The 26,489-nt window shown below is 37.5% G+C and overlaps 1 pseudogene; it reads left to right on the top strand.

Annotated features, from left to right (window-relative positions):
• The window catches only part of LOC129039136 (small ribosomal subunit protein uS2B-like), a 38,720-nt pseudogene extending 14,745 nt beyond the window's left edge, over nucleotides 1-23,975 (top strand).
• Nucleotides 23,976-26,489: the final 2,514 nt, after the last annotated feature.

Below are 26,489 nucleotides of genomic sequence, written 5' to 3'. Positions count from 1 at the left end.
GGGTTCGGGGATTACCCATTCCTAGCCAAGGGAAGCCATGAGAGACTGTACCTGGAGGAACAGTGCACTCTGGCCCAGATACTGCACTTTTCCCATTGTCTTCGCAACCAGCAGACCAGGAGATTCCCTCTGGGGCCTGGCTTAGCAGGTCCCACCCCCACAGTGACCAGCAAGCTAAGATCCACTGGCTTGAAATTCTCGCTGCAGCACAGCAGTCTGAGGTTGACCTGGGATACTGGAGCTTGGTGGGGGGAGGGGCATCTACCATTGCTGAGACCTGAGTAGGCAGTTTTACCCTCACAGTGTAAACAAAGCTGCTGGGAAGTTTGAACTGGGCAGAGCCCACTGCAGCTCAGCAAGGCTGCTGCAGCCAGACTGCCTTACTAGGCAGGGCATCTCTGAAAAAAAGGCAGCAGCCTCAGTCAGGGACTTATAGATAAAATCCCCATCTCCCTGGGACAGAGCACCTGGGGGAAGGAGCGGCTGTGGGTGCAGCTTCCGCAGACTTAAGTGTCTGTGCCCGACACCTCTTAATAGAGCAGCAGATCTCCCAGCACAGCATTCACACTATGATAAGGATCAGACTGCCTCCTCAATTGGGTCCCTGACCCCTGTGTATCCTGACTGGGAGACATCTCCCAGTAGGGGCCGACAGACACCTCATACAGGAGAGCTCTCGCTTGGCATCTGGTGGGTGTCACTTTGGGAGGAAGCTTCCAGAGGAAGGAACAGGCAGCAATCTTTGCTGGTCTGCAGCCTCTGCTGGTGATACCCAGGCAAACATGGTCTGGAGTAGACCTGCAGCAAACTCTAGCAGACCTGCAGCAGAGGGGCCTGACTATTAGAAGGAAAACTAACAAACAGAAAGGAATAGTAGCAACATCAACAAAAAGGACTTCCACTCAGAGACCCCATCTGAAGTTCAAAACATCAAAGACCAAAGGTAGATAAATCCATGAAGATGGGGAGAAACCGGCACAGAAAGGCTGAAAACTCCAAAAACCAGAACACCTCTTCTCCTCCAAAGGATCAAAACTTCTTGCCAGCAAGGGAGCAAAATTGGACAGAGAATGAGTTTGATGAATTGGCAGAAGTAGGCTTCAGAAAGTGGGTAATAACAAACTCCTCTGAGCTAAAGGAGCATGTTCTAACCCAATGCAAAGAAGCTAAGAACCTTGAAAAAAGGTTAAATGAATTGCTGGACACATACACTGTCCCAAGACTAAACCAAAAAGAAATCGAATCCCTGAATAGACTAATAAAAAGTTCTGAAATTGAGGCAGTAATTAATAGCCTACCAACAAAAAAAGTCCAGGGCCAGATGGATTCACAGCCAAATTCTATCAGAGGTACAAAGAGGAGCTGCTACCATTACTTCTGAAACTATTCCAAACAACAGAAAAAGAGGGAATCGTCCCTAACCCATTTTATGGGGCCAGCGTCATCTTGATACCAAATCCTGGCAGAGACGCAACAAGAAAAGAAAATTTTAGGCCAATATCCCTGATAAACATTGAGGTGAAAATCCTCAATAAAATACTGGCAAACAGAATCCAGCAGCATGTCAAAAAGCTTATCCACCATCATCAAGTCAGCTTCATCCCTGGGATGCAAGGCTAGTTCAACATATGCAAATCAATAAATGTAATCCATCACATAAACAGAACCAATGACAAAAACCACATGATTATCTCAATAGATGCAGAAAAGGCATTCAACAAAATTCAACAGCCCTTCATGCTAAAAACTCTCAATAAACTAGGTATTGATGGAACGTATCTCAAAATAATAAGAGCTATTTATGACAAACCCATAGCCAATATCATACTGAATGGCAAAAACTGGAAGCATTCCCTTTTAAAACCAGTACAAGACAAGGATGCCCTCTCTCATCACTCCTATTCAACATAGTATTTGAAGTTCTGGCCAGGGCAATCAGGCAACAGAAAGAAATAAAGGGTATTCAGTTATGAAAAGAGGAAGTCAAATTGTCTGTTTCCAGATGACATGACTGTATATTTAGAAAACCCCATCGTCTCAGCCCAAAACCTCCTTAAGCTAATAAGCAACTTCAGCAAAGTCTCAGGATAAAAAATCAATGTGAAAAAATCACAAGCATCCCTGTACACCAATGACAGACAAACAGAGAGCCAAATCATGAGTGAAGTCCCATTCACTATTGCTACAAGGAGAATAAAATACCTAGGAATACAACTTACAAGGGATATGAAGGACCTCTTCAAGGAGAACTACAAACCACTGCTCAAGGAAATATGAGAGGACACAAACAAATGGAGAAACATTCCATGCTCATGGATAGGAAGAATTCATATTGTGAAAATGGCCATACTGCCCAAAGTAAGTTTTATATTCAATGCTATCCCCATCAAGCTACCATTGACTTTCTACACAGAATTGGGAAAAAAAACTACTTTAAATTTCACATGGAACCAAAAAAGAGCCCACATAGCCAAGACAATCCTAAGCAAAAAGAACAAAGCTGGAGGCATCACGCTACCTGACTTCAAACTATACTACAAGGCTCCAGTAACCACAACAGCATGATATGGGTACCAAAACAGATATATAGACCAATGGAACAGAACAGAGTCCTCAGAAATAACACCACACAGCTACAACCATCTGATATTTGACAAACCTGACAAAAACAAGAAATGGGGAAAGGATTCTCTATTTAATAAATGGTGTTGGGAAAACTGGCTAGCCATATGTGGAAAGCTGAAACTGGATCCCTTCCTTACACCTTATACAAAAATTAACTCAAGATGGATTAAAGACTTAAATGTAAGACCTAAAACCATAAAAAACCTAGAAGAAAACCTAGACCATACCATTCAGGACAGAGGCATGGGCAAGGACTTCATGACTAAAACACCAAAAGCAATGGCAACAAAAGCCAAAATTGACAAATGGGATCTAATTAAACTAAAGAGCTTCTGCACAGCAAAAGAAACTATCATCAGAGTGAACAGGCAACCTACAGATTGGGAGAAAATTTTTGCAATCTACCCATCTGACACAGGGCTAATATCCAGAATCTACAAAGAACTTAAACAAATTTACAAGAAAAAAAAAACAAACAGTCCCATCAAAAAGTGGGTGAAGGATATGAACAGACACTTCTCAAAAAAAGACATTTATGCCCCCAACAAACATATGAAAAAATGCTCATTATCACTGTTCATTAGAGAAATGCAAATCAAAGCCACAATGAGATACCATCTCATGCCAGTTAGAATGGTGATCATTAAAAAGTCAGGAAACAACAGATGCTGGAGAGGATGTGGAGAAATAGGAATGCTTTTACGCTGTTGGTGGGAGTGTAAATTAGTTCAACCATTGTGGAAGACAGTGTGGCAATTCCTCAAGGATCTAGAACTAGAAATAACATTTGACGCAGCAATCCCATTACTGGGTATATATCGAAAAGATTATAAATTGTTCTGCTATAAAGACATATGCACACGTACATTTATTGTGGCACTGTTCATAATAGCAAAGACTTGGAACCAACCCAAATGCCCATCAGTGATAGACTGGATAAAGAAAATGTGGCACATATATACCATGGAATACTATGCAGCCGTAAAAAAGGATGAGTTTATGTCCTTTGCAGGGACATGGATGAAGCTGGAAACCATCATTCTCAGCAAACTAACACAAGAACAGAAAACCAAACACTGCATGTTCTCACTCATAAGTGGGAGGTGAACAATGAGAACACATGGACACAGGGAGGGGAACATCATAAAATGGGGCCTGTCGGGGTTTGGGGTAGGGAGAGGGATAGCATTAGGAAAAATACCTAACGTAGATGATGGGTGCAGCAAACCACCATGGCACATGTATACCTATGTAACAAACCTCTACATTCTGCACATGTACCCCAGAACTTAAAGTATAATTTAAGAAAAGAGAAATTTTCCCAGGCACATTATAGTCAAATTATCAAAAATCAAAGACAAAGAAAGGATACTCAAAACAGCAAGAGAAAAGAAACATATTACATTCACACAGTCCCAATACAGATATCAGCAGATTGTTCAACAAATATGTTGAAGGTCGGGAGAGAGTGGGATGTTATATTCAAAGTGCTGACAGAGATACTCTGCCAACTAAGAATACTGTGCCCAGCAACGCCATCCCTCAAATATTAAAAAAAAAAAAAAAGACATTTCCAGACAAACAAAACTTAGAGAATTCATCAACACCAGATCTGACTTATAAGGATACTAAAGAGAGTTCTTCAATCTGAAAGAAATGGATGTTAACATGTAACAAGAAAACATCTGAAAGTATAAAACTCACTGGCAAAGGAAAACAGGCAAATTGAGAATACTTTAGTACTGTAATTGTGGTAAGTAAACCACTTGTATCGTAAATATAAAGACTAAAAAGAATTATTAAAAGCAACAATACAGCAATTGGTTAAAGTATAGGCAATATAAAAAGATATAGATTAAAACATCAAAAAAGTCAAAACGTGTGTGTTTTGGGGGGTGGTGTCAAAGTGTAGTTTGTTTCAATACTTTTCTTTGCAATCAAAGTTAAGTCATTTTCAGTTTAAACTAACCTGGGATAACTGTAAGATATTTGTGTAAGCCTCATGGTAATCACCATGCAGAAACCTATTATACTCACTAAAAACTAAAAAACCAACATACTACCAGAAAAAAATTACCCACAAAAGAAGAGAAAGAAGGAAAGAAAGAGAGATAGGGGAGCTATAAAACAACCAGAAACCAAGCAACAACATGGCAGTAGTAAGTCCTTATTTATCAGTAATAACACTTAATGTAAATGGGCTCAATTCTCAAATTAAAAGACACACAGTGGCTGAATGGATAAAGAAATAAGACCCAAATATATGGTGCCTTCAAGAAACCCACTTCACCTATAAAGGCTCACATAGACTGAATGTGACGGTATTGGGGGAACCAGCCCCCAATATTTCAATGTAGGTTCTTTCTATTTTCCCTAAGTGTCGGCCAATCTGAGAAATAAAGAGAAAGAGTACAAAGAGAGGAATTTTACAGCTGGGCCACCGGTGGTGACATCACATATCAGTAGGTCCATGATGCCCACCTGAGCCACAAAACCAGCAAGTTTTTATTAGGGATTTCAAAAGGGGAGGGGGTGTACAAACAGGGAGTAGGTCACAAAGGTCACATGCTTCTGAGGCAAGTAAAGATCACAAGGCAAAGGGCAAAACAAAGATCACAAGGCAAATGGCAAAATTAGAATTACTGATGAGGGTCTATGTTCAGCTGTGTCTGTATTGTCTTGATAAACATCTTAAACAACAGAAAACAGGGTTTGAGAGCAGAGACCCAGTCTGACCTCAATTTCACCAGGGTGGGGTTTTTCCCCACCCTAGTGAGCCTGAGGGTACTGCAGGAGACCAGGGTGTATTTCAGTCCTTATCTCAACCGCATAAGACAAACACTCCCAGAGTGGCCATTTATAGACCTCCCCCCAGGAATGCATTCCTTCCCCAGGGTATTAATTATTAATATTCCTTGCTGGGAAAAGAATTCAGTGATATCTCTCCTACTTGCACATCCATTTATAGGCTCTCTGCAGGAGAAAAATATGGCTCTATTCTGCCCGACCCCACAGGCAGTCAGACCTTATGGTTGTCTTCCCTTGTTCCCTGAAAATTGCTGTTATTCTGTTCTTTTTCAAGGTACACTGATTTCATATTGTTCAAATACACATGTTTTACAATCAATTTGTACAATAGTGGTCCTGAGGTGACGTACATTCTCAACTTACGAAGACAGCAGAATTAAGAGATTAAAGTAAAGACAGGCATAAGAAATTATAAGAGTATTATTTGGGAACTGATAAATGTCCATGAAATCGTCACAATTTATGTTCAGAGATTGCAGTAAAGACAGGCGTAAGAAATTATAAAAGTATTAATTTTGGGAACTGATAAATGTCCATGAAATCTTCACAATTTATGTTCCTCTACTGCGGCTCCAGCCGGTCCCTCCGTTTGGGGTCCCTGACTTCCCACAACATGAAGGTGTGGAAAAAGATATTCCATGCAACTAGAAACCCAAAAAAAGCAGGAGTAGCTATGCTTATATCAGATAAAATAGACTACAAATTTAAGATTGTAAAAAGAGACAAAGAAGATCAATATATAATGATAATAGGTCAATTCAGCATGAGGATATAACAATTATAAATATCTATGCACCCAACACTAAAACTCCCAAGTATACAAAGCAAACATTAATAGAGTTAAGGGAGAAATAGATTGGAATAAGTAATACTAGGAAACTTTAACACCCACTCCCAGTAATGCACTGATCATCCAGAAAGAAAATCAACAAAGAAAGAGTGGAGTTAAACTATGCACTATAGGTAATAGGCCTAACTAACATTTACAGAACATTTCACCCAAATGCTGCAGAATACATATCCTTTTCATCAGCACATGGAATATTCTTCAGAATAAAACATATGATAGGCCACAAAACAAGTCTGAAAAAAATTTTAACCTAGAAATTATATTAAGTATTTTTCTGATCACAATGAAATACAACTAGAAAGCAAAATCAATAAGAGGAATCTTTGAAAATACACGAACACCTGGAGATTAAACAACATGCTCCTGAATGACCAATGGGTCAGTAAAAAAATTAAGAAGGAAATTTTAAAATTTCTTAAAAGAAATGAAAATGAAAATACAACATACCCAAGTCTATGATATATGGCAAAAGCAGTACTAAAGAAGGAAGTTTATAGCAACAAATACTTATATCAAAGAATTAGAAAGATTTCAAATAAACAACCTAATGATGCACCTTAAGGAACTAGAAAAGCAAGAATAAGCCAAGCCCAAAATTCATGGAGGAAAGAAATAATAAAGGTGAAAGCAGACATAAATGAAATTGAGACTAAAAAAATACAGAAGATTAATAAAACAAAAAGTTGGTTTTTAAAAAGTTAAACAAAAGGGACAAGCCTTTAGCTAGACTAAGGAAAAAGAGAGAAGGCCCAATTAAATAAAATGAGAGATATAAAAGGAGAAATTACAACTGATGTCACAGAAATACAAAGTATCATTGGAGAATATTATTTAAAACTATATTCCAACAAATTGGAAAACCTAGAAGAAATGAAAACATTTCTGAATATATACAAGTTACCATGGTTGAACCATGAAGAAATAGAAAACCTGAACATACCAGTAGTGATAAAGATATCCCCATCAAAGAAGAGCCCAGGACCTGACAACTCCATTGCTAAATTCTACCAAATATTTTAAAATCTAAAGATTCCACAAAAAACTATTAGAACTGATAAATTCAGTAAACAATATGAAAAAGAAATTAAGAAAACAATTCCATTTACAGTAGTTACAAAGAATCTAAAATACCTATGAATCAATTTAACCAAAAAAGTTAAAGATCTATACAAGGAAAACTATAATACACTGATAAAAGAAACTGAAGAGGACACAAAAAAATGGGAAAATATTTCATGCTCAATTATACATAACCACAAAAGACCCTGAATAGCCAAACCAATACTGAGCAAAAACAACAAAGCTGGAGGCATCACACTACCTGACTTCAAAATTTACTTCAAAGCTATGATAACAAAAACAGCATGGTATTGGTATAAAAACAGACATGTAGACCAATAGCGAATTCAGATATAAGTCCACACAAGAACATACAATGAGGAAAGGATAGTCTCTTTAATCAATGGTGTTGGGAAAACTGGATAACTATATGTGGACTAATGAAACTAGACCCCTATCTCTCACTCTACACAAAAATCAAATCAGAATGGATTAAAGACTTAAATCTAAGACCCGAAACTATCAAACTATTACAAGAAAACATTGGAGAAATGTTACAGGACTTTGATCTGAGCAAAGATTTTTTTGTGTGTGCAAGACTTCAAAAGCACAGACAACTGAAGCAATAATAGACAAATGGGATTACATTGAGCTAAAAAGCTTCTGCATAGTGTAGGAAATAATCAGCAAAATGAAGAGACAGCCCAAAGAATGGGAGAAAATATTTTCAAACTACCCACCTGACAAGGGACAAATGACCATAATATATAAGAAGTTCAAACAGAAGAGCAAAACAAAACAAAAAACAATTGGGTTTAAAAAGTGGGCAAAAGATTTTTTTAAATGGGCAAAAGATCTCAACAGACATTTCTCAAAAGAAGACATACAAATGAGCAACAGGTATATTTAAAAATGTTCAACATCATTAATCATCAGAGAAATGCAAATCAAAATCACAATGAAATATCTTACCACAGTTAAAATGGCTTGTGTCAGAAAGGCAATAACAGATGTTGATGAGGATGTGGAGAAAAGGACAGCCTCATATACTGTTGGTGGAAATGTAAATTAGTACAGCAACTGTAAAGAACAATATGGAGATTCCTCAAAAAATTAAAAATAGAATTACCATAGGATCTAGCAATTCCACTACTAAGTATAAAAAAGGAAATGTATATATTCAAAAGACACCTGCACTTCTATGTTTATTGCAGCAGTATTCACAATAGCCAAAATGTGGAATCAATCTAAGTGTCCCTCAGTGGATGAATGGGTAAAGAATATGTGGTATAAATATATAATGGACTGTTATTCAGCCATGAAAAGAATGAAATCCTGTCATTTGCAGCAGCATGAATGAAAATTGGAGTTCATTATGTTAAGTGAAATAAGCCAAGCATAGAAAGACAAATATCACATGTTCTCATTCATGTGGGAGCTAAACAAAAAAAAGTGGCTCTTATGAAGATAGAGAGTAGAATGGTGGTTACCAGAAGCTGAGATGGGGAAGGGGAAGGAGCAAGGAAAGACTGAAGAGAAGTTGATTAATGGGTACAAATATATGGTTTCATAGAGGAAATAAGACCCAGTGTTAGATAGATCAGTGGGGTGACTATAGTTTACAGTAAGCTAGTGTGCATTTCAAAATAGCTGAAAGAGAAGAATTTGAATGGTTCTAGCATAAAGAAAAGACAAATATTTAAGGTGGATATCCCAAATTCACTGATTTGATCTTTATAAATTATGTGTCTGTAATTATGTGTCCTGTAAGGAAATAGGAATTTCCTTTTCCATGTTTCCATAGGAATTAATTTAATCAAGAAGGCAAAAGACCGATATAGTGAAAACTACAAATTGATACTGAAATACATTAAAGAAAATACAAACAAATGGAAGGACATCCTGTGTTCGTGGATTGGAAGACTTAATATTATTAAAATGTCTATAGTACCCAAAGTGATCTAGAGATGAAATGCAATCTGTATCAAAATTCCAATTGCAAGTTTTAACAAAATAAAAATAAAAAACAATCCTAAAATCCATGTAGAATCACATAGGACCACATACTGCCAAAATAATGTTAAGAAAGGAGAATAAAGCTGGAGGCATCACATTTCCTAATTTCAAAACATATGAAAAACCTGTAGTAATCAAAATAGTATGGTACTGGCATAAAAAGAGACATATAAGCCAATGAAACATAATAAAGAGCCCAGAAATAATCCTACACAAACATAATCAATTGTTCTTTGACAAGAGTACCAAGACTACATGATGGGGAAAAGATAGTCTCTTCAACAAATGCTGTTAGGAAAACTGGATATCCACCTGCAAAACAATGAAATTAGACCCTTATTTTGCATCATACATTAAAGAACCAACTTAAGATAAATTAAATATTAAAATGTCAGAGAGGAAGCTTTACAATGACTAGCAGAAAACTTAGGAGAAAAGCTTCATAACACTGGACTTGGCAAGAATTTCTTGAGAGGACATCAAAAGCACAGGCAACAAAAGCAAAGATGGAGAACTATATATAATATATATGGACACCATAAGAACAGTATAATACACACATGAACCCCTAACACCCAGTAAATATGATGGTATTTAAGATAGGGTGTTTGGGAGATAATCAGGGTTAGATGTATCAATAGTAATGAAGATGGGGCGCTAGATAAGGCCATCAAGTGCAAAATTGGAAGAGAGCCCTCACAAGAAAGCAAATAAACTTGAACTTTGATGTGGACTTCCCAGCCTCCAGAACTATGAAAGATAAAATTTCCTTTTTTAAAAAACAGAACTCCATAAGATCTGTCATAACTTAGTTCCAGTGACATGTAGAAACTTCTATATAACTCTAATCCCTCTCCACCATTTTTTAAAATCCAAATATTATACTTATTACAGGTATATTGCTTACAAACACAATATTACACTTTCATAATTATTACTTTATATAAAACATATGTCTTTTAGAGAAGCTGACAGAAAGGATGTAGTTATAGAGTTTTCCTTATTAAACTTCCAGTTCACTATTTCTGATTCTCTTATTTTCCTCTTTGGATTCAAGTTACCATCTGGCATCATTTCCTTAGTGCAATAAAGCTACATTCTCACCTGCCTTTTTTGTTGTGTTATTGTCAAATATATTACATTTGTGTATGTTATATACCCTACAGTACAGTACAATATAATACAACACAATACCTATTGTTTCATGTAATTGTCCTTAAATCAATTAAGAGAAGAAAGGAGAAGCAATATGGAATTGCGTTATCTTTTAGAATTACCTACTTAATTATCTTACTGGCACTCATTGTTAATTTATATTGATTCAAAATACTGTTTGCTGTAACTTGCTCTCAGCCTAAATAACTATCTGTTTCTTAGAAGCACATCTGCAAGCTCTTCTTTATCACCTTTTCACCTTCATTTTTGAAAAATAGTTTTTTCTGGATCTGAGATTCTTTGTTGACAGTTTTTGTGTGTGTGTGTTTTGTGTTTTGTGTTTTTTGTTTTTTTTTTTTACTTTCAACAGTATGAATATGTTATTCTAATGTCTACTGGCCTCTGTTATCCCTGATAAGAAGTAAGCTGTTAATCTTACTAGTACTCCCTAGTGCATGATGAGTCATTTTCTCTTACTCTTTTTTGAGATTTTTCTTTGTCTTAACTATGATGTGTCTGTGTGTGGCTCTCTTTGCATTTCTCTTACCTGAAGCTTGTTGAGCTTATTTAATGTGTAGATTACTGGGGATTTTTTAGTGAAATTTAAGAAATTTTCAGCCATTATTTCTTGACTTTTAAATTCACATATAAAAGTTATATATATTTATCATATATGACATGTTTTGAAATATGTGTATATTGTGGAATGGCTCACCCAAGCTAATGAATACATCTATTACTTCACATACTTATTTTTTTGTGGTGAGAACACTTAAAATTTATTCTCTTAGGAATTTTCAAGAATACAATATGTTGTTACTATGTACCATGCTGTACAATAGATCTCTTAAACTTATTCCTCCTATCTAAATGAAATTTTATGTCCTTTAACCAACATCTCCTCAAGTATTCCCCAATCCCCAACCCTTGGTAACCACTATTCTACTCTCTACTTCTATGAGTTTAATTGTTATACATTCTACATATAAGTGAGATCATGTGGTTTTTATCTTTCTGTGCCTGGTTTATTTCACGTAACACAAGGTTCACCCAGTTTACCCATATTGTTGCAAATGACAGGATTTTCTTCTTTTTTATGGATGAATAGTACTTTGCTGTGTACATATACCACATTTTCTTTATCCATTCATCTGTTGATGAACAGTTAGGATGATTCTATATCTTGGCTATAGTGAATAATGCTGTGATGAACATGGGAGTGGAGATAGTTCTTTAATATACTGATTTCATATACTTTGGATATATATTCAGGAGTGGAATGGTGGTCATATAGTTGTTTTATTTTCAATTTTTTTAGAAACTTCCTTTTTTTTAAATAATGGCACTAATTTGCTTTCCCACCAGCAGTATGCAGGTGTTCCTTTTTCTTCACATCTTCTCCAATACTTGTTATCTTTCATCTTTTTGATAACAACCATTCTAAGAGGTGTGAGGCCATATCTCATTGTGGTTTTAATTTGCATTTCTCTGATGATTTGTGATTTTGAGCATATTTTTCATATACCTGTTGTCTACTTATATGTCTTCTTTTGAGAAATGTCTATTCAGATTATTTGCCTATTTTGTAACCAGGTTGTTTTCTTACTATTGATTTATTGGAGTTCCTTATGCATTTTGGATGTTAACCTCTTATCAGATGTACGACTTGCAAACATTTTCTCTCATTCCATATGTTGTCTCTTCACTCTGTTGATGGTTTCCTTTGCTGTGCAGAAGATTTTTAGTTTGATATAATTCCATTTGCCTATTTTTGTTTTATGCTTGGGCTTTTGGTGTCATCAACATTTATTTCTTTAGATATTTTTGTGTGTTTTTCTTTCTCTCCTCCACTTCCGCTATTCCCATTACACATATGTTGGTGCATTTAATGATTTCCCACATTTCTCTGAAGTACTGTTTGTTATTTTTATTCTTTTTTTGTACTCTTCAGATAGTATAATCTCTATAAATCTATCTTCAAGTTTGCTGATTCATTCTCCTGTTAATTCAAATTTGCTGTTGAGTACTTCTAGTGATGTTTTTATTTGTTATTGAAATTTTCACCTCCAGAATTTCCATTTGATTGTTTTAAAATAATTTCTCTCTTTATTGAAATTCTTTATTTGATGAGACACTTTTATACCTTTCTTTAATTTTTAGATATAGTTTTCTTTAGTTTTTAGATCACCAGTACCCTCAGTTGTGATCTTTGACCTCTCTCCAAGTTAATGATGCTGTTGTTTTGGTTGTTTATTTGTTCAGTGACTTGGCAGACCTAACTATGTGAAGTTTATTTCTTCTGAAGTGTGCAGCCTTTGATGTCTCTTCTCTGATTTTTTTCTTGTTTTATATTTTATTCTGACTACCTAGGAGTTGCCTGTAGGTCAGTATAAGCCACTTATTTGTCAAAGATTGTGCTTAAGATCTTCTAGTAAGTTAGACTTTTAACCTTTGCCATGGGATGTATGTGTAGTATGGAGGCTATCACAATTAAAGGAGTTTATCTTTTTCCCCTACATTCAGCCAGGAATGGCTAGCTTGTTCTTTCCTTCTCTGATGTCTCCTGAGTGTGCAGCTTTGTCATGCAAACAGTCTTTCAGATTGCCAAGAATGCATTATTTTTATTTGTATTTATTTATTTATTTTATTTTATTTATTTTTGAGACAGAGTCTTACTCTGTCATCCAGGCTGGAGCGCAGTAGCATGATCTCAGCTCACTGCAACCTCCATCTCCTGAGTTCAAGAGATTCTCCTGCCTCAGCCTCCCAAGTAGCTGGGATTACAGGCCCTCACCACCACAACTGGCTAATTTTTGTATTTTTAGTAGAGATGGTGTTTTACCATGTTGGCCAGGGTGGTCTTGAACTCCTGACCTCAAGTGATCCGCATCCCCTTAGCCTCCTAAAGTGTTGAGATTACAGGCATGAGCCACTGTACCCAGTCTTAATTTTATTTTTAAACCTGACTTCCTATGAGTTTTTCTTGGGTCAGAGTAATTTATAGTTCAGTAATTTATAGTGTTTGGTCAGGAATTGTGCTTAAACCTCTTGTGTCAATGAAGCTTTGTCTCTTTTTGATGCATCTGCCTGTGGCTTTGGAAATGTTTTCAGGTATGCCCTGTGCCTTTCTCCGATTGCTCCTGAGTGAAGCCCAGCACATGTGCACAGTCTTCCTAACTCCTAGAGTTGACTATTATCCCATCTGGACCCTTCTTAGATGTTCTTTCCCTGATTCTCTCTGTTAAACTTTGGCTTGTGTTGCCATTTTGTTTTTTGCTACTCATATCAGGAAGCTATCATTGCCCTCTTTGAAAAATTTTTAATTGACAAACAATAATTTTCTATACCATAGGGTAAAATGTGACATTGTGATACATGTATACATTGGGGAATTAGCAGGTCAGGCTAATTAACATATACATCCCCTCATATATTTATCATTTATTTAATGATAAATATATGAGAACATTTCAAATTCCTTCTTTTAGCAATTTTGATACATACAATACATTATAATTCACTGAAGTCACCTTGCTATGCACTAGATCACCAGAAATTATTCCTCCTGTCTAATTTGTAAACCAAAAATAAAATTCTAAGGTCCCCAACCACCTGAATGGACATGCTTATCAGCCAGGGCTCTTTTAAAATTTAACCTGAGAGACGGTTTCAACCCCCATGAATGAAAAATCAGGGTTGAACATGACTCATTATACCTCTCCAGCATTAACATGGACACAGACCTTAAGTCTGATAAGAAACATTTTACAACCTATTCTCTCTAAAGCCTAGTACTTGAAGGCTTCCTCTGTAAATAAGAACTTGGGTATCCACAATCCTTTATCCTAACCCAAACATTTCCTTTCTAAATTGAGCAATAAATGATTCATAAATTGGGCAACCCCAGAATCCCAGCAGATTCACAGAGAATCCAGCGCAGCCATGTGGTAAAAGAATATTTATAGATGAAAAAATGGAAATGATGTACAGAAATCAGAAGTGAGGTACAGAAATAGCCGGACTGGTTACAGGCTGGCGTTTGCCTTATTTGAACACAGTTTGAACACTTAGCAGTCTCTGAGTGGTTGAAGGATGGCCGCTGGGATTGGCCAAGACTCAGTTATTGTTACAGGCACATACTCCTAAGTTAGGTTTTCAGTCTTGTCTGACTATTAAACTAGGTTGCTGTTCATCCACAAGGACTCAAATATAGAAGTATGGAATCCTTCTCAGGCCACATTTAGTTTGCTTTAACAGTTCCCCCCTTTTGGTCATTTTCTCAAATTTGAGAGATTGACCAAAACCTTAGTCATTGATGTCACTATCACCATTGTAAATGTACTTATATGGTCTTGAAACCCACTGGGAAACAATAGAACAGTGGGTTTTGCAAGAAGGGAACAACGACTGAGTAGGGGTACCTCTTTATGCTGGAACGTTCTGTTTACAGGAGAAAAATAAAACCTGGTCTGCTCTAGGATCTTCGTGTTTCCTTGAAGTTTTAGTTTAATTATGTCACATTTAGCACAAGTAACTCCATATTAGTTTGGATTGGTCTGTTTGGGCCTAGTGCATGAGCTCAGTACAAAATAATGGCTTCCCATAATTTTGTTTAAAAAAAAAAATTCCCCTTTTTGGCAAGGTTCTCACTTAGATGAGATTGTGACTAAAACTTAGGGCCTTAGCACCACTCTCAATTACCATCATTTTGAGTTTCCAGTCTCAGCATGTCATTTATAGGTTGTGGTGTCCTTATGGTCACACATTTCTTTCAGCTTTCATCATTCCAGTTAAAGAGAGACCATTTGACATTCTAGAGATGGCTGCATGCAAACATTTAAAAACTTTGAGAGAATACAGCGTAGCAGGGAGACTATTATTACGACTATTGGGAGGATAATACCAAGAGTTTGGAGTATGTGCCTTATACAGGGTCCCCATAAACCAAACCACTTAAAATTAAATAGATTAAAGAATGAGCTACATGAAGAGTCTGCTCACTCGACTAAGTGGTCTTTTCATTAATCCCCTACAACTGAATTTTTTATTATCTACATTCGATGTATTTCTTTCTTTTTCTTTTCTTTTCTTTCTTTCTTTTTTTTTTTTTTTTTTGAGATAAATTCTTGCTCTGTTGCCCAGGCTAGAGTGCGGTGATGTGATCCTGGTTCACTGCAACCTCTGCCTCCCAGGTTCAAGTGATTCTCCTGCCTCAGCCTCCCAAGTAGCTGGGACTACAGGCAAGAGCTACCATACCCAGCTAATTTTTGTATTCTTAGTAGAGATGGGGTTTCACCATGTTGGCCAGGATGGTCTCTGTCTCCTGATCTTGTGATCCGCCCACCTTGGCCTCCCAAATTGCTGGGATTACAGGTGTGAGACTGATGTATTTCTTTATAGGCCACAAGTGCCAGCAGCTGCACAGATACTTTTTTGTTTAGCTAATTCTGTTATTCAGCATAACTTTCACAGGAGAGTTTAAAGCCTGTTGGGTAATGATTGCCTTTACATAGAATCTGCTGTGGAGTCTATTATGAGGGATACATTTCTAGTTATTGCCTCTTTTATTCTAAATGACAGAAACAGGACCTAACAAATGATGTCCTTCTAGAAGAGTGCAGGTCACCTGGCAATGTTCTCTTTAAATCCTGATGTGGGTTAAGAGGAGTTTTGGCTGATTATGAGACAATATATGTACCATTAAATTTTCTCACTTACATTGGGCCTTCATCTTTTATCTATTAAAGTATAAAGTTATTCATGTATAAGGCTGGCTGCAAAATCCTTCACAAATAAAAGTATATGCTGTAAGTGCACATAATAGACCCCCTTTTCACTTCTATTGTTCATAGAGGCATAAGCAAGAAAAAAAATCAAAGATAAGTGTTTCATGATAGCAGAGAAGTCTTGATCTGTGATTTTGGAAAAAGTTGTTCACATTAAGGATGCCATCTTCTGGGGAGAAACTGTCCTGGTTAGCTTTACCTTAAGGGTCCCACTGGGTGTACAGTTCCAAGAGTGTGGAGGGACACTGCTCAGTATTGAGATTATGAACCCAAAGTTCAAGGTCCCCAAGTTTTGCTGTAGTGTGGATGGCAAGGACAGTCTTTCTCTGATGTTCTTAGAACACCCAGTCTTTGAGTTCTAGATTATGAAGGCGTTGTCCTCAGTGAACCATAAAAAACTTTCTTTATGGGGTGAAAATACACTGTAGCATAATAATCTGCTGTTATAACATCAGCCCTTTCACCTTTCACATGGGAAGGCTGGTTTTTTTGTTTTGTTTTGTTTTGTTTTGTTTTGAGATAGAGTCTCGCTCTGTCACCCAGGCTGGAGTGCAGTGGCGCAATCTTGGCTCACTGCAAGTTCCGCCTCCTGGGTTCACACCATTCTCCTGCCTCAGCCTCCCGAGTGGCGGGGACTACAGGCACCTGCCACCATGCCTGGCTAATTTTTTTTTTTTTGTATTTTTAGTAGAGATGGAGTTTCACCATGTTAGCCAGGATGGTATTGATCTCCTGATCTCGTGATCCGCCCACCTCAGCCTCCCAAATTCTGGAATTACAGGTGTGAGCCACCACACCCGACCTGCAGAACCTTTAATAACAAAAGCTTTAAGGACTCAGGAAGAACAAGGCGGCCATCATGGTTCTCCATGAGTCCATGCTTAACATTAGATTTATGTCCTCTTGAATACCAGTTATTTCTCCAATTTAGGTGCATAGCACTGATAACTAATGAGTTATCATAGGTAATCTGACTTAGACCATGGAGTTCATTCAAATTATATATCAAAACAATTTTAGTATTGGCTGATTTAACATGATAATCTGGCAAAGTGTTTTCTTGGTATTTAATTAATTTTTGTTCTAGTTGGGTTAGCAGTTTTATAAACCAACCTTTTTATTAAAGTTTCAGGAATTCTTACAGTCCAATTCTTGAGGAATTGGGGAATTCATGGGGAATTCTTACCCAAGATATGATTTTAAAGTTATTAGAAACCTGTTTTCAAGAGTACTTTTCAGGGTCCTTTCCATTCTTTCACAAACCTCTTAAAAGACACCATATTATAGGATTTTGCATGCTTGTGAAGTTTTCAGAAACTGCATCAGTATCAAGCAATTAACTGCGGAAATGACTTTAAATAGTGATAGTTAAAGACACAATTGACAAAGAAATTTGGTTATCTCTGTGGTCTACAATAACAACATAATAACCTTAATTATGATTGATAGCATATACTCAGAAATGTTAGGATTCCCATACAATTTTGGAACACATATTACTATCATTCACTAAAATATAACCTGAAGAGTAAACATTATTTTTATTTTGAAAATGCTTCCTGTGATTTTTATACCAAATAAGCCAAATGTCACTGTTACATCAGTGCATTATTGATGTCAAACCCAATTCTTAATAAAACCTTATAGACAAACGTATTCAATATTAATCAGTTTGACCGTAAGGTAGAATATTATAAACCTTGTATAACCTTTTATGATTTTTTAAAAGAGCAGATTAGGGCTCTAAGAAAAACCTGTTGTGCTTTTATTTCAATGTTAAATTTATGGAAAAACCGAATAATACCCCTTTAAATTTAGTCATTATTTTCACCATAGAATTTTTTACAAAGTTAATTTTTATAAACCTTCCACAATTTATTTAAACCTTTAGCTTTATTTAATTTAAAACAATCCTTTAACTCTCTAAACTAGGCAAAAATTTACATTCCCATACCTTCTTATAATCTCGTACCAAAAACACATTTCATTCTCCTTACACATCTTGTATGTAAACCTATTTTTTCAGTAGTCTCAACTTTCACTTTTGGTGCATAAATTTTCTTTTATGAATCCTTTTATGACTTACACAGACCACCTATGACATGCTTGGACTTTCTAACTTGTCCTAAACATCCCCTCTTTTAAACAACCAGTCATTTTACTTTAGGACAAGAACTTACCATACAAGATCCTTTCTTATATAAAATCTCCTTTCTTTATAATCTTCTTTGCATAGTTCAGGGGCATGGCTAATTCTGCATATTCCCAGGACTTATTCAGAATTTAATGTCTCCAAAGTAAATTGAACATTTTCCAAAGTCAAAGCAGTTTATGACCTTAAAGCATGTAGCAAACCTAATATCTGACCTGCATAATTTAGACCAAATGTTTTTATTTTGCCAATAATCTTTGAAGCTGTTTTTCTTTCCCCAAAATTACTAAAGTTACATGAGCTAAAAGGCATTACAGTTTTTATTTTTCTTTCAAAATATTTAAGTATTTATTTTTGTTTAAGCCAATTAGAGCTCTTTTATATAAACATTTACATACACAACACATATATACCTACACAGACAGACAGACAGAATATTACTACTGTAGTTGTAAAATTTTTTATTTGCCAGTTTTTAAGTTTCTTAAGTGGTTATTGGCTTTAGAGTGGAGTCCTTGGACGAACAGGGCCAGGAAAGGGGCTCTGGTGCCTCCTGTTTTTCCCAAGGAGTCCAGGCTGTTAGAGCATGAATATTCACTTTTAATTAAGCTGGCTTTTAACCATAGCACTCTTTATTAAAGTCCTTTTAAAATTTCTTATTACCTGACTTTAGCCAGGCCAAACAGTCTATATTTCTGGCTTTTGAACTTTACCATAGGTAACTTCCCAGGTGCTCAGAGAGAGGAAAATTTAAGAGAGTCCATGGAGGAGAAGAGAATCCACAAGGTTACACAGATTTCAAACCAGAAAGCACTCATTTCCTAAGCTGGGAATACAAACCCAGACTGCCACAGTGGAAGGGCAAAACCTTGTCTACTGAGCCACAGTGCAGGGCAGTCCAATTACCCTTCCCAGAAAGAGTCTAGAGTAGTTAATTTTGAGCTTGCAAAGGCTTTTAACTACTCAAGATAATTTTTAGAGCTATGACATGAACCCTAAAATACCCATTCCCTGGAGGGTGGAGACCAAGAGAAAGTACTGCCACGTGGTTACAAGCTCAAGCCCCCAAGGACATAAAACAAGATGGATACCTCATCCAGTTTCTTGTTTGTTTCAGGGACCCCTGCAGAAAAGTTCATTACTGGCAGCTTGCTGGGCCATTTTGAACAGCAAGCTTATGGGGTCCTATGCCCATGTTTTATCCTAAGGTACCCCTCAACATAGAAAACAAATTCATAGCACAAAATACACCAGATTCATTACAGCTTAAGACTAGCCTCAGAATTCTTTTTTGTATTAATCAAAACTTTGCAGAGGAGATAAACAGTGATTTTTACCATTCACTCAAGCAGTTTGCACAGAGAGAGAAGCCAGAAATCTGACTGGTAAGAAATTCTTACCCTTTTGCTGGCATGCCAGGCTTCTGGGTTCCCTTTCCCTGAACGGCCCTAGTGACCCAGCTCACTATACCATAACCCCGGGGGCCAAGCTGCAACACAAAAGAAAATATTTTTCTTTTTCTTTTAATGCACTTCAGTGCATTGTTGTTCATTTGGAACATTCCATTGTAAGTCATCTTTAGTAAGATTTTGACGTTTCTGCCAGACTTTGCTGCCTCCCAGGCCTAATGTATAAGCCAAAAGGAACTCAGTTTTCCAGAAATTAAGAATCCCATTTTAACCTAAAATATTGGCTTTACTCTCAGATTCTCTTGATTAACTTAGACAGTGATTCCCCCTACCTAGGTGTGCAAGGAAAGTGAAACAAAAGGGTAGAACACAAAAAGCTCCATGAATTTTAAAAGCCAAATTTTATAACCCCTGCAATATTACTGCTTACTACCAGTTCCTTTCTGACCCACTCAGATCTAAGAGACGTCTAACTGGATCCAAGCCAGTTAACTTCCAGATCAGATCCCATCCTGGACCTAGTCCAGTTTCTGCCATGACTTCCAAACCCAGTTTGGATCAGAAATTTGCTCAAAGAAACTCAGAGAGCACAAAACACAAATCCCTGGAGCTCCAAAATCCAAGAGGGAGCTTACCCACAATTCCCAGCCGCTGTGAGAGATCAATGGACACAAGTGGATTCTGCAGTAGCCTGCATGTTAACTCAGCACTCCTGGGGGTGGCTAGAAGCTCCACTTCAGATCCTGCTTCTGACACCATCTGATAAAAGAAAAACTTCAGCCGAATTCAATTTAAAGGAGTTTAATATGTTTATTTGCAATTAAACTCCTTTAAATTGAAGTCAGCTGAAGTTTTTCTTTAATCAGTCCGTAGACAAACTCAACCATTTGTCAACCAGAAAATTTTTAAATTTACCTATAGTCTGGGAGCCACACTTCAAGTTGTCCTGCCTTTCTGCACCAAATCTTAATGTATTTCTTAAATGTATTTGATTGATGTCTCATGCCTCCCTAAAATGCATAAAACCAAGCTGTGCCCTGACCATCTTGGGCACATGTTCTCAGGACCTCCTGAGGGCTGTGTCATGGGCCATGGTCACTCATATTTGGCTCAGCATTAACCTCTTCAAATATTTTAGAGTTTGACTCTTTTCGTCAACAAATTGACACTTTGCACTTTTTAACAAACATTTTCCCTTTTCCCCTCAACTCTCCCGCAACCTCATCTTCTGGAAACCACCATTCTATTCTCTACTTCTTGAGTTAAACTTTTTTAGATTTCACATATAAGTGAGATCATGAAATATTTGTCTTTCTGTGCATGGTTTATTTCTCTTGGCATAATGTCCTCTAGATTCATCCATGTTGTCACAAATAACAGAATTTCCTTCTTTTTGAAGGCTGAATAGCATTTCATTGTGTACATGTACCCTGTTTTTCTCCATTCCTCCACTGATGGACACTTAGGTTGATTCCATGTTTTGGCTATTGTGACTAATGCTGCAATGAAAATGAGAGTGCAAATGTCTCTTTGACATGCCGATTTCAATTTCTTTGGCTATACACTTAGAAGTGGGATTGCTGGATCTAAGTGTCCTCTTAATTGCTGTCCACCATGAAGTAAGATCTCCATTGTTTCTACAACACCCTTAGGCATGAAATTCTCTGCACCATTTTCCTAATCGAGTCAGTTCCCTTGGGTAGGACTACAGAGCTTTGTCCTTAATAAAGGCTACTGCTCTCCTATGGCAGGAACTCTGCAGACTGCACAGGAGCTTGGGTGTAGGTAATAGCCTCCTTATCCTGGTGACATCCCTGCTCTATTGGATGCTGGAGGGAGGGAGAATGATAACCTCCAGCCTTCTTAGCTTGCCTTCTCCTTATGGAACCTCTGCCCTGGGAATGACAGGGGAGGGATCTGGAGCCCCAGTATTCTCAGTCTGCTGGTCCTGAAATAGTATTTCCACCCTATGAGTAGGGTATAAGATGGGAGCCTCAGCCCTCTGGGCTATGTATGATCAGAACTTCTGTATGAAAGAGTTTATGCAGGAGGTTGTGTATAATAAGAACAAAGCTTCTCATCATAGGGGAAGTGAGAAACAGCAGCAGCCTGCATTCCCAGGGTGAAGCTGTAGCCCTATTCTGGGACACAGGAGGGAGAGGGATCCCCTGTATCGTATTCTTGGGCTTCACTGCCTGAAATTGAGTGCCCAGAGCAGTGTTTCCATAAGTCAGAGCTTGGAGGGGGGAGGGAGGAAGCAGTCATGGCTCAGAGGACACTGTTAACGTGAACTAAATATGGCCTGAGGAGGACTCTGTATTTCTGCATTTGGGTCCTTGTGAACAAACTGCAACCTAGTTTAGTAGGCAGACAAGATTGAAAACCTAACTTAGCAGTATGCACCTGGAGCAATAGCTGAGTCTTGGCCAATCCCAGTGGCTGTACTTCGACCATTTATACACTGCTGAGTGTTCAAGCTGTGTTCAAATAAGGCAAATGCCAACCTGGAACCAACCCAGCTGTTCTGTACGTCACTTCCAATTTCTGTACATTATTTCTCCTTTTTGTCTATAAATATTCTTCCACTACATGGCTGCGCAGGAGTCTCTGTAAATTTGTTGTAATTCTGGGGGCTGCCCAATTTGAGAATCATTCATTGCTCAATTAAACTCCTTTAAATTTAATTCGGCTAAAGCTTTTCTTTTATCAACACAGACTATGCTGTTACCAAGGATTTAATAAATTTTCTGGAATAAATATTTCTTCGTTTTCTGTATGCCCTCAGAACAATGTGCAGAAACTTAAAAAAAACTATTTTCTTTAACTTCTTTTTTAGTAAAATGATTGTTATGCTTAGTAAGCTGCTGTGCTTCTCACTTCTTCTTTCTGGAAATCTGTTAGCAATCACTGTCAATAGATTGTTGACAAAGATACCAAGGGAATTTAATGGGGGAAAGGATAATTGTTTCAACAATTGGTGCTGGAACAATTGGATATTTATATGCTAAAAAATTACCCTTGTTTCTTATCTCACACCATAAAGAAAAATTGATTCAAAATAGATAAAGACCTTAAGGTAAGAGTCAACAGCATAAAACTTCTAGAAGACATCAGAGAAAATCCTAGCAGTCGCAAGTTAGATAAAGTTTTCATAATTAGGCTTTCTGGACTACCCAGAGGAGGGTCCATATGGCATTGTTCTGGATTCCATTGTAACTTAAAGGGAAACTTTCACAGTGTCTGGAGCCCTTGATATCCTGCAAATGAAGGAGGAGGATGTCCTCAAGTTTCTTGCAGCAGGGACCCAGTTAGGTGGCATCAACCTTGACTTCCAAATGGAACGGTACACCTATAAAAGGAAAAGTGACAACATCTGCTTCCTAAATCTAAACAGGATCGGGGAGAAGCTTCTTCTGGCAGCTCGCGCCATTGCTGCCATTGAAAACCCTGCTGATGTCAGTGTCACGCCCTCTAGGAAACTGGTCAGTGGGCTGTGCTGAAGTTTGCTGCTGCCACTGGAGTCACTTCTATTGCTGGCTGTTTCACTGTTTCACTCTGAAACTTTCACTAACCAGATCCAGGCAGCCTTCTGGGAGCCATGGCTCTTGGCAATTACTGATCCCAGAGCTGACCACCAGCCTCTCACAGAGGTGTCTTATGCTAACCTGCCTACCATTGCTTTGGGTCACACAGATTCTCCACTGCGCTGTGGACATTGCCATCCCCTGCAACAACAAGGGCACTCACTCAGTGGGTCTGATGTGGTAGATGCCAGCCTGGAAGTTCTGCACATGCGTGGCACCATCTCCTGTGAACATCCATAGGAGGTCATGCCTGATCTCTATGTCTATAGAGATCCCAAGGAGATTGGAAAGAAAGAGCAGGCTGCTGCTAAAAAAGCTGAGGCTAAGGAGGAATTTCAGGGTGAAGGGACTGACCTGGCTTCTGAGTGCACTGCTACTCAGCCTGAGGTTGCAGCCTGCTTTGAAGGTGTGCAGGTCACACAGGTGCCCCCTGTGTCTGTTCAGCAGGTCCCTACTGAAGACTGGAGCACTCAGCCTGCCACAGAAGACTGGTCCACAGCTCCCACTGCTTGGGCCACTGAATGGGTATGAAAAATCACTGAGTGGTTGGTCTTAAGCCATTTTCCACAGGCTCCTAAGCAAAATGGAAATAAGGTTGTTGGAAAATAAACACCAGTTCTTAAAAAAAAAAAAAAAAGCTTTTTATAATTAGGACATAAAAGTAAAAAGTATAAAATAAAAAAATTGGATTTCATCAAAATTAAAAACTCTTGGTCCTCAAAAGAAATTTAAGGATATGAAAAGGTAAGCCACAGACTAAAAAAAATTTTCAAATATTTTCAGATACAGAATTTGTATCTGAAATATATAAATAACTCACACAACTCGATAATAAGACAAATAACCCAAATAAAAATGGGCAAAAGATTTAAACAAATTTAATCAAATAAGATATAGAGAAGGAAAATAAGCACATAAGATAGATGCTCAACATTGTTGTTTATAAAGGAAATGTAAATCAAAACCACAATGAGATATAACTACACACCCATAAACATGGTTCTAATTAAAAAGGCCAATCATACCTAGTGTTAGTGAGGAAGCAGAGCAATTGGAATGATCATACACTGTGGAACATAACCTGGAACACCACTGGAAAACTGTCAGTTTTTTAAAAACATAAACCTGGCCGGGCACAGTGGCTCATGCCTGTAATCCCAGCAATTTGGGAGGCTTAGGCAGGCGGATTACCTGAGGTCGGGAGTTCAAGACCAGCCTAACCAACATGGTGAAACCCCATCACTACTAAAAATACAAAAATTAGCTGGGCATGGTGGTGCATGCCTGTAATTCCAGTACTCGGGAGGCTGAGGTAGGAGAATTGCTTGAATCCAGGAGACAGAGGTTGTAGTGAGCCGAGATAGCACCATTGTACTCATGCACTCATAGCCTGGGCAACAAGAGCAAAAACTCCAAAAAACAAACAAACAAACAAAAAAACCCCATAAACCTGTTCTACCATGCTGCCATTTCAATCTTAGGTATTGCCTAAGAGAAATGAAAGCATGTGCCCATACAAAGACTTGTACATAATCTTCATAGCAGCTTTACTCTTAATAGCCCATAACTGGACAGAACCCAAATGTCCATCAACAAGTAAAGGAATAAATAACTGATGGAAGACCAATACAAAGATGTACCACTCAGAAACAAAAAGAAATAAACTATTGATACAGACAAATGAATGAGTGTCGTAAGTATTATGCTAGGTAAAAGAAAGCAGAAACAAATGCCTATAGACTGTATAATTCCATTTATATAAAATTCTGAAAAAGGCAAAACTAGGTTAGTGCAAAAGTAATTGCAGTTTCAGATTATAAATTTTAAATCATTATAGCTAGGCTCAAATATATCTTTATTAATCAAAATAGGAATCATTACAAACAACACATTTTCGCCAACGATAAATAAGTTTTCTTATTCCTGTAGCACAAAAATCCTTCCTTGCTTCAGGATTCGACAAACTCTTGGAAAGCATTTTCTGCATCCTGCTGGTTGTAGAAGCGTTTTCCCTGCAAAAAGTTGTCGAGATGCTTGAAGAAGTGGTGGTTGGTGAGAAGTCAGGTGAATATGGCAGATGAGGCAAAACTTTGTAGCCCAATTCATTCAACTTTTCAAGCATAGGTTATGCAACGTGCAGTCAGGCATTGTCATGGACTCAAATAAGAAAATTGCTCAAATCTGCCATTCGTCTAACACCATTTCCATGGTCTAAAATGAATGGTAAGTGATAAGTCATTAGAAAAAAACTTAAAGTGAGAAATGCATATTAAAATGATGTATAACATAACCACATTTATTTAAGAATGTATTCCAATATCAAATGGCAAATTCCAATAATGCAAAAACCACAATTACTTAATATAATAATAGAAAGTATGTCACTGGTTGCCAAGAGCCAGGTGATAGTGGAGGGAGGTGACTGTAAAGAGGTTGCAAGGGGATTTTTAGGAGCAATGGATATGTTCTATGTCAAGATTATTGTGATAGTCATACAACTGCATACATTTATCAAAACTCATCAGATTGCTCACCTAAAATTAATTGATTTCATTTTGCATGTAAATTATTTTTAATGCATTTAAGTTTCCTCCATGTCTTTTTGTGACTTGATAGCTTCTTTTTATTACTAAATAATGTTCCTTTGTCCAGTTATACCACAGTTTGTTTATCCATTTGTTATTTGAAGAACATCCTGACTGTTTACAGTTTTTGGCAATTATTAGTAAAGCTGCTGTAAACATACTTTCATGCGCGTCCGTGTGAAGAGACCACCAAACAGGCTTTGTGTGAGCAATAAAGCTTTGAATCACCTGGGTGCAGGCGGGCTGGGTCCGAAGAGAGTCAGCGAAGAGAGATAGGGGTGGGGCCGTTTTATAAGATTTGGGTAGGTAAAGGAAAATTACAGTCAAAGGGAGGGTTGTTCTCTGGCGGGCAGGAGTGGGGGTCACAAGGTACTCAGTAAGGGAGCTTTTGAGCCAGGATGAGCCAGGAGAAGGAATTTCACAAGACAATGTCATCAGTTAAGGCAGGAACAGGCCATTT

Source organism: Pongo pygmaeus, chromosome 5, assembly GCF_028885625.2.
Source record: "Pongo pygmaeus isolate AG05252 chromosome 5, NHGRI_mPonPyg2-v2.0_pri, whole genome shotgun sequence".
Taxonomy (NCBI): domain Eukaryota; kingdom Metazoa; phylum Chordata; class Mammalia; order Primates; family Hominidae; genus Pongo; species Pongo pygmaeus.
The sequence above is the reverse complement of the archived record's forward strand: the minus strand, read 5'-3'. Positions and strand labels throughout refer to the sequence as shown.